This window comes from Acomys minous (genome assembly GCF_964271855.1).
Source record: "Acomys minous genome assembly, chromosome: 7".
NCBI classification, from domain to species: domain Eukaryota; kingdom Metazoa; phylum Chordata; class Mammalia; order Rodentia; family Muridae; genus Acomys; species Acomys minous.
Genome location: NC_140488.1, coordinates 57677965 through 57686656, shown reverse-complemented (window position 1 = coordinate 57686656; position 8692 = coordinate 57677965). Strand labels below are relative to the sequence as shown.

At 37.3% G+C, this 8692-nt stretch overlaps 1 pseudogene across 1 annotated transcript; it reads left to right on the top strand.

Moving 5' to 3' along the window:
* The first annotated feature begins 7313 nt into the window (after positions 1–7313).
* LOC311601445 (L-lactate dehydrogenase A chain-like) lies at positions 7314–8370 on the top strand (annotated as a pseudogene). The gene is made up of 2 exons: positions 7314–7563; positions 7750–8370. The product of its transcript is annotated as an L-lactate dehydrogenase A chain-like (transcript).
* Positions 8371–8692: the final 322 nt, after the last annotated feature.

Below are 8692 nucleotides of genomic sequence, written 5' to 3'. Positions count from 1 at the left end.
TCCACATTAATCACCCTGTAAAAAACTAAAGTCCAAGTGGATTAAAGACCTCAACATAAAACCAGACCCACTAAATCTGTTAGGAAAAAATAGTGGGGAATAACTTTGAACTCATTGGCACAGGAAGCAACTTCATGAACAGAATACGAACAGCTCAGTCTCTAACATCAAAAATAAATAAATGAAACTTCGTGAAACTGAAAAGCTCCTGTAAGGCCAAGGACACTGTCACCAGAACTAAATGGCAGCCTATAGACTGGGAAATGATCTCGATCAACCTTACATGCAAAAAGGCTCAATATCCAAAATATATTAAAAAAAAACTCAAACATTAAACACCAACAAACAAAATAACTCATGTGAAAAATGGTGTACAGAGCTACACAGAGAATTCTTTATAAAAGTATGCTCAATGTCTTTAGTCATCAGGGAAATACAAATCAACGATACTCCTAGATTTCATCTTACACCAATCAGAATGGCTAAGATCTAAATTCAAATGACAGCACAATCTGGTGAGGATGTGGAGAAAGGGGAACACTCTTCCATTGTTGGTGGGAGTGCAAACTTATACTACCACTTTGTTAATAAACCTCATGATTTCTCAAAAAATTGGATTATCTCTACCTCAAGAGTCAACCATACCATGCCTGGTTATGTATTAAAAGATGCTCTACCATAAAGCAAGGAAATATGTACAACTATGTTGCTAGCAGCATTATTCATAATAGTTAGAAGCTGGAAACAACCTAGATGTCCCTCAACAAGAACTGGAGATAGAAACTGTGGTACATTTACACAATATAATACTATTCAGCTATTGAAAACAAAGAGATGAAATGTTCAGGCAAATGGATGGAACTAGAAAAAATTATCCTAAGTGAGGTAACCCAGACCCTGAAAGATACACATTGTATGTATTCAGTTATGAGTGGATTTTAGCAATATCATACAGGATAAACATGCTACAGGGCACAGACACAGAGAATCAAAGGGAGGATGCTTAAACCTCCCTACGAAGGGGAAATAGAATAGACAAAGGTAGTGTTCGAAGAGATGAAACAATATAGGGAAAGAAACACTGAAAAATGTGAGGTGGAATGTCAGACCGTAGGAAGACCTAGGGCAGGGGTACAAACTCCTCCTTTCTCCTGTTGTCATGAGCGTCTCTGTGACAAGCTGGAGACCTTAGTAAGGGTAGACTTCCAGGCGGATATGGTAAGAACTACAGTAGAGAATCTTAGTAGCAGGGTAACAGAGACTGAAGAGGACACCCTTTAACTAGACAAGTCTAGCAGAGGTAAGAGAACACCAACACACCCACAAAAACCTCACCTCAAAATTTATCCTGCCTACAAAATGTGCAGGGATGAAAATAGAGCAGATACAGAAGATGTTGACAGGAGATCTAACCAATGCCTGGCCCAACCAAAGATGCACTCCATGGGAGAAAACCAATCCCTGACTGTATTAAGGATACTCTGCTATGCTTGCAGACAGGAGTCAAACACAGTTATTCTCTGGGAGGCTCCACCCAGCAACACCTCAAAATAGATGCTGAGACTCACAGCCAGACATATAGCTATATGTAGGGAGCCTTGCAGAAAAGGACCTGGAGGTGACAGGACTTTCCCAAGAAGTCCAGCAGAGCCAACTAACCATGGCCCAGAGGTGCCTGCTGTGACTGAAGCCCCAACCAAGGATATTGCATGCACTAAACCTAGCCCCCTAAAAAGATGTATCTGATGAGCATATCAGGATTCATATGGATCCCCTAGTGAGGGCACTAAAGTCTGTCTCTGACATCGACTCTCTTGCCAGATTCTCTATTACTTCACCCCTTGCAGGACTGCCTTGCAAGGCCACAGGGGAAGAGGACACACTCAGGCCTTATAACACTTGATGATCTGTGGTGGATGAGAAGGAAAGGATCTCCTCTTCTGAGGAATAGCGAGGGGATCTGGGACATGGAGGGAGTGTCAGACTGGGAAATTAGGAGGGAAGGAGCTACGACAAGGATGTAAAGGTATAAAAAAATAAATAAATAAATACAAAAATTAAGAATAACTCAGTAGGTTTAAGTACTTTTTTGTATGACTTTTCATCCTGATTTTGATAATGTGTTCTGAATATATTACTATTGCATAGTATGCCAACTGCTAGAAGTAACATTGACACTTTCTCTGAGCTATAAAAGCTTTAATTTTTGCTTGTGATAATCAGTATTTTGAGGAAATACATTTCAATTTTTTGTTTGATAAATTTATTCTTCCTAGATTTTGAAAAGTTTAGAAACTACTAATGCTATATTTATTTAATATACTGTCTAAAAGCATTTGACATTCCAATGGCTCGCTCACAGTAAGTGATCACAGATATTTTGAAATGCATAAGTAAATAACTGAATGCATGCATGACCAAATCACTGTATGTAAGGTCATAAAAGAAACTAAAGTGCTATTTTCAGAAATGATTATTTGGAGAAGCATTTAAGCATATGAAATCATATTGAAGTGAGGCAAATGCAATATTTGTGTTTCAATATGTATATGAAGTATATCAGGACAAAGTTAATGTTTGCACAAGTAACATAGATACTAGAAAACAGCTTTTTGACATATTTAAATGAAACATATACCTGAAGAAATTTCACCAGCATACTCTAAATATACTTTCTTTTAAGTGACCTTGACCACTGTAAACATTCAAAAACATTATAGTCGGAGGGATCTGATTTAAAATCCCATATATATACATAAGTATATATATATATATATGTTTACATATATATGCATGTACATATATACTAAATATATATATACATATATGTGTATGTTTATATGAATTTGATAAGTTTTAGAATTTGATCAGCCTTTGTTTATGTATTTGTAAACTAAGAATATACTCACCCACATCACAGAATGAAAACAAGATAATACATGTATATTAGAATACCAAAACATGATGGCTGTTACTTGTCTTAAAACCATTTACATTTCTACAATTCCCTGTTGTTTGATATTTTACCCACAACAGTATTTGATCCCATATTCCTGTTTATATCTATTTATTTTATGTTTTCATTTTTATTACTCATTAGGCCTTGCCCATATCTCATCTGAAGTTCTAAATCTTCAGCATTATTTTCCCATTTATTTGTCTGGAAACCTTGAGAAATGAAACACATATCTGTTCTGGCTAGTTGTATATATTCTTGATATAAGCAAGAAAATCTGAGAGGAGAGAACATCAAGGGAGAATTTGCCTCCATAAGATCAGGGTGTATGGCAGCTTGTAGGATATTTTCTTAATTAGTGATTGATGGAGGAAGGTCCAGCCCATTGTGCATGATGCCATAAGTTAGCTGGTGGTCCTGGGGGCTAAAAGAAAGTAGGCTGCACAACCAATGAGGAAAATCAGTAAGCAGAATTCCTCCATGGACTCTGCACTAGCTCCTGCCTCAAAGTTCTTGAGCCATTTAAATAGATGATGAACTGTGATGCATAAGACTAAGCAAACTATCTCGTTTCCTCCCAGTGCTCATTTTGGTCATATTGTTTTATCACAACAGAAAGCTAAGAGAGTACATATTCTTCTGTCACTTTCTTCTGTGAATGACTTCTTGGTCCAGTAATTGAATAAATATAGTTACAGAAGTGAAGCCTTCCAAATAATTAAGATATTAAAATGAACTATTGCAATGTCTCTAAAAAAGAAGGTGCTGAATGCACTGCATCAACAACAGCTGAAGCTGACTATGTAATCAATCACGGCCTGTCCTCTCAGATATTGTAATTCAGTATAGGCTCTGAGAATCATTTCTATAAGAAAGAACAACAAAAATACCAGTTCAAATTACTTGAGTCATGGTAGGGTTTGGGAACCAAATATCTATTCTGTTTATTTGTCCCTAAAACTATATAAGCAATAAATATTTTGTGATAGAGTTGCTCTTAGAAATTAATAACAACCATAATTGAGTTCATCTGTTTGGGCTACTGGAGTTGTATATTGCAAAGCCAACATGTGAGTGTGAAAAATATGTATGTTTTGGTGATTAACTTGGATTTAATTTACAGCAGAAATTTACCTAATGTTGCCTACCATAAAATAGTCTTTAGTGTGTTAAATGATATCATTCATAAAATCATTACAAAATATATTTGCTTCTGAAGAAGTGGCTGTTACTAACTAAGCATTGCTTTTAAACTTTTTAAGACTTTCTACATGACTCATTGTGATAGATTGTCCTAAGGACAGCTTACTCACTTTTGCATATAAACTATGGTTATAACTTTTTATTGTTTCTCTGAATCTTGATGTTTATATCAGTTAGTTAATTAGTGAACTGTTCTTCCAAATCTTAACCCTCTCCTTCCTCTCCTCCTGATCCTACCCTCCCTCCCTCTTAGCCTTCTCTCTTGTCTCCTACCCCTCAGAAAAGGGGATTTCCCCATCTATCTACCTCATCCCATTTGGAGCATATCCTCTACCACAATGGCCTGTCAAGGAAGCCCTGCCAGAAGGAAGTCAGTAAAAATCATGCGAGAAAGTCCCTGTCCCAGGCCCCCATTTTTAGGTCACATGATGACCAAGCTACCCATTGGATACATAATTCTATTCTAACAAATGTACTTTCCCTCTCATCTATACTTCTCTTCTTTACCTTTTTCCCACTGCTTTACCTTTATGCTCACTTCATTAGTTAATTATTCAAACTCTAACAAACTATAAATTAATTTCACCTAAATGCTATTCTCTTTAAATATTAGTAATACAAATTAAATGCATGTATTTTATTTCGAGTTAACATGGATCTTTTCACAAATTACTTTATCTGTTAGTGCAGTTGATTTTCCTGGTGACAACTCACCAGGAAATTAATAAAACAAGACAATGAAATCAGTGGGAAAATGGAAAAATACAATTTTGAGGACATAACCCTCTGAGTAGACCCAAAAAACTCAAAAAAGAGAAAGCAAGAATATGAAAAAAAAAAACAGAAACTGACAATTTCAATATCTCACAATTCCTCAACACTGGGAATCAAAGATATTGAGATAGTCAAAATACCAGAAATAATTTCAGACTTCCATTTTTAAAAAGGATCCAAGACCACATGAAGGATTTTAAAGTAAATCAACTCAGGATCTAAAAGGACTCCAAAGGGATTATGTAGCCCTACACCTCCAGATATGCCACAAATATAACATTTTTCTTGAGTCAGCTCTACTACACACTTACAGTCTCCTCAGTAGACACCACAGGTTCTCCATTAAATTTTAGGCTTCCCCTTCACATCTCCACATAGTGGCCTCACAGAGGCTTCTTGAAAGGAAGCTGAGCCTGGCCTTTATGGGTCTCTGTATCATATGAGATAATTCATTGGTCTTTCAATTTTTCATCTTTTATGCCCACAAAAAAAAAACACTACTGCATAAAAGAGGTTCCCCAATGATTTTTTCAGCTTGGCATAGAACCTTACTTCCGTAGACTACAGTTGCTTTGAGGATAACCTTGGGAAACACTTTCCTAATAGGTGTTTCTGAATAGAGAACACATTCCGTGCTATTGTCAGTTTAGATTAACTTTTCAAATGAATTCATATTTTTATAGAATGGCATCTTCAATGGGTAAATATTGCCCTCAGAGCATATTTCTTTTTCTTTTTTCTTTTAATGCTTACAAATGAGTCAGAGGATGGCAAAGCTAACAGCTTAGCTTTCTTTTTGTTTTAACATGAATTGACTGTGAATGTTTTTAAATTAATTTATTCAGATTACATCTCAATTGTTAACCCCTTGCTTGTCTCCTCCTTGTCCTCCCTTCCTCCCACCCTCTTTCACCCTATTCCCCTCCCCTAGGTCTGTGACAGAAGGGGACATCCTCCACCACCATATGTTCACAGCCTACCAAGGCTTGTCTTGGTAGCCTGCCTATTCTTTCTCTGAGTGCCACCAGGACTCCCCACCACTAGGAAGCACAGAGCATATTTCATATTAACCTAATGCAGCATTAATAGAATTAACTAAATTCTTTAATAATTATAGGTGATTTCTCAGTACCCTTTACTTGCATGGACTGCAACTTTAAATAATCCCCTTTCCCTACCAAAATGGCATATTTTTATATGTTGTTGCTGTTCATGATATTCTTTTCCTGTTTTCTTTTTTGTACACTATGAACTGTATTAGAATGGTGGGTAGTTACCATTACACAGTCTAAACACAATACCATCTTGAGCTTTCCTCTTATAATGGTGTATGGTACTTTTGGATTCTGCTTCATTCAAGTTTCAAAAAAGCAAATGTAGCCAACTCCTTTGCTAAAGCATAGCATCAATTGCCTTTAGTCCTGTTTCTGATAGAATCTTTGTCCCTTTCTAAAAGTCAGGTCTCTATTGCAAGATTCTGTCAAAATAATGAACTTCAAAACCCCTATAAGGATACCCTATTAACCTGTGCTTACAGAATTTTAAGACTATTTTTAGCCAACACTTCCAAACTCTTGGATAATTATCGTACAATTCTGGTCTGAAAGTATAGGAATAAATGTTCATTTTTAATAGAAAGTCCTGACAAACCATGTACACATTTTCTGTATTAGTTATGTTATTTAGTGATAGGATAAAATGGTGGTAGTGATGATGATGATGAGGAGGAGGAGGAAGAATACTTTAAAGAAGTTATGAAACTATACTAGGCCATGGAAAGAAACTCATTGTAAAAGCAGTTCCTGTGAAAGTCATAGGCAAGGAAAAAGATGAAGAAGATGATAATGAGGAACAAGACACTAAAAAGGAAGAGGAAGATGATGAATAAGAGAATAAAAATTGTCAATTACAAAAACCTATAAAAAAGGTCTTGGAGGCACTGTTACCAAGTACAGGCCATCTTGTTGTGTGCTGAATGCTCACCATCATGCACTAGCAGTCCAAAAAGGTCCCGGCATACTCAGGTAATCAAGTTTATTCCTTCTGAAGTCTCTGATGGAGTTGAAAACCAGGTAGCTTAGTTTTACAAGCTTAGTTGTTTAGGGGTTAAGATATTTTTTAGGTCTAGATAGATGGTTTATGTTGATAATGACAAGATGTGATGGAGATTGATTTACATTCAGAATTTGAGGTGCAGAAAGATAGGAAAGATATTTTTTCAAGGCTGTCAAATACAAATAGCTAAAACACTAAGAATGTAACATTTGTATAATTCCTGGTTGTGTCAGATTTCTTGCTATAGGTAGTTTATTGTATATGTGTATAATAATATAAATATATGTAAAAAAGTGTTTAAACAAAACAAAAAACAAAGTCCAAGATGGCATCCCTCCAGGACAAGTTGATTGTGAATCTTTTTAAAGAGGATCAAGACCCACAGAACAAATTAACAATTATTGATATTGGTGCTGTTAGCCTGTCTGGTGCCATCAGTATCTTAATGAAGGACTTGACAGATGAACTTGCCCTTTTTGATGACATGGAAGACAAACTGAAGGGAGAGATGATGGACCTCCAGCATGGCAGCCTTTTCCTTAAAATACCAAAAATTGTCTCTGGCAAAGACTACAGTGTGACTGCAAACTCCAAGCTGGTCATCATCACAGCAGGAACCCATCAACAAGAGGGAAAAAGCTGACTTGATTTGGTCCAGAGAAATGTGAACATCTTCAAGTTCTTCCTTCCTAATGTTGTGAAGCACAATTCAAATGGCAAGCTGCTCATCGTTTCCAACCCAGTGGTTATCTTGACCTAAGTGGCTTGGAAAATAAGTGGTTTTTACCAAAACCTGAGTTATTAGAAGTGGTTTCTATCTGGATTCCATGTGGTTCCATTACCTGATGGGAGAAAGGCTGAGATTTCACCCCCTAAGCTGTCATGTATGCAGCTCCTAGGGGAGCATGGAGACTCCACTGTGTCTGTGTGGAGTGGTGTCAATGTTGCTGGCATCTCTCTGAATACTCTGAACCTGGAAATGGTCACTGATGCAGACAAGGAGAAGAGGAAGGAGGTTCACAAGAAGGTCACTGATAGTGCCAATGAGGTGATCAAACTGAAGGATTATTTGTCTTGGGCCATTGGCCTCTCTGTGGCCGACTTGGCTTATAGCACAATGAAGACACTTAGGAGGGTGCCTCCCATCTACACTATGACTAAGGGCCTTTATGGTATCCAGGATGATATCCTCCTCAGTGTCCCTTGTATCCTGGGACAAAATAAAATCTTGGATGTTGTGAAGGTGACTCTGACACCTGTAAAAGAGGCTTGCCTGAAGAAGAGTTCTGACACCCTCTGTGTGATCCAGAAAGAGCTGCAGTTCTAAAGTCTCTTCATGTCCTAATACTTCACTGACCAAACTGCCACAGGGTTTCTATGGAGACCACACTCTGTCTACTCCACATCTGAGCTGTGGTTAGGGAAATTGTGTTGAGGTAGTCAGGGGTAAATCTCATTTCCCAGAGCTCTACCTTGATGTTAAGTGGTACTTGTATTGTGGTAACCTGGCTAGTGTAACAGTACCACTGTCTCCAAGACACACTACCAATTGTGTGCAAATTTCAGTAGTTCTTGGAGCCTACTGTGTCACTGTGCTGTGCCCCCTTACCAAACATGCTTAGGCTAGCGAGTTCCCAATTAGTCATAACCTAGCTCTAGTGTGTAAGACCATTATGCATATCTTGTGCATAACTGTTCTAAAGG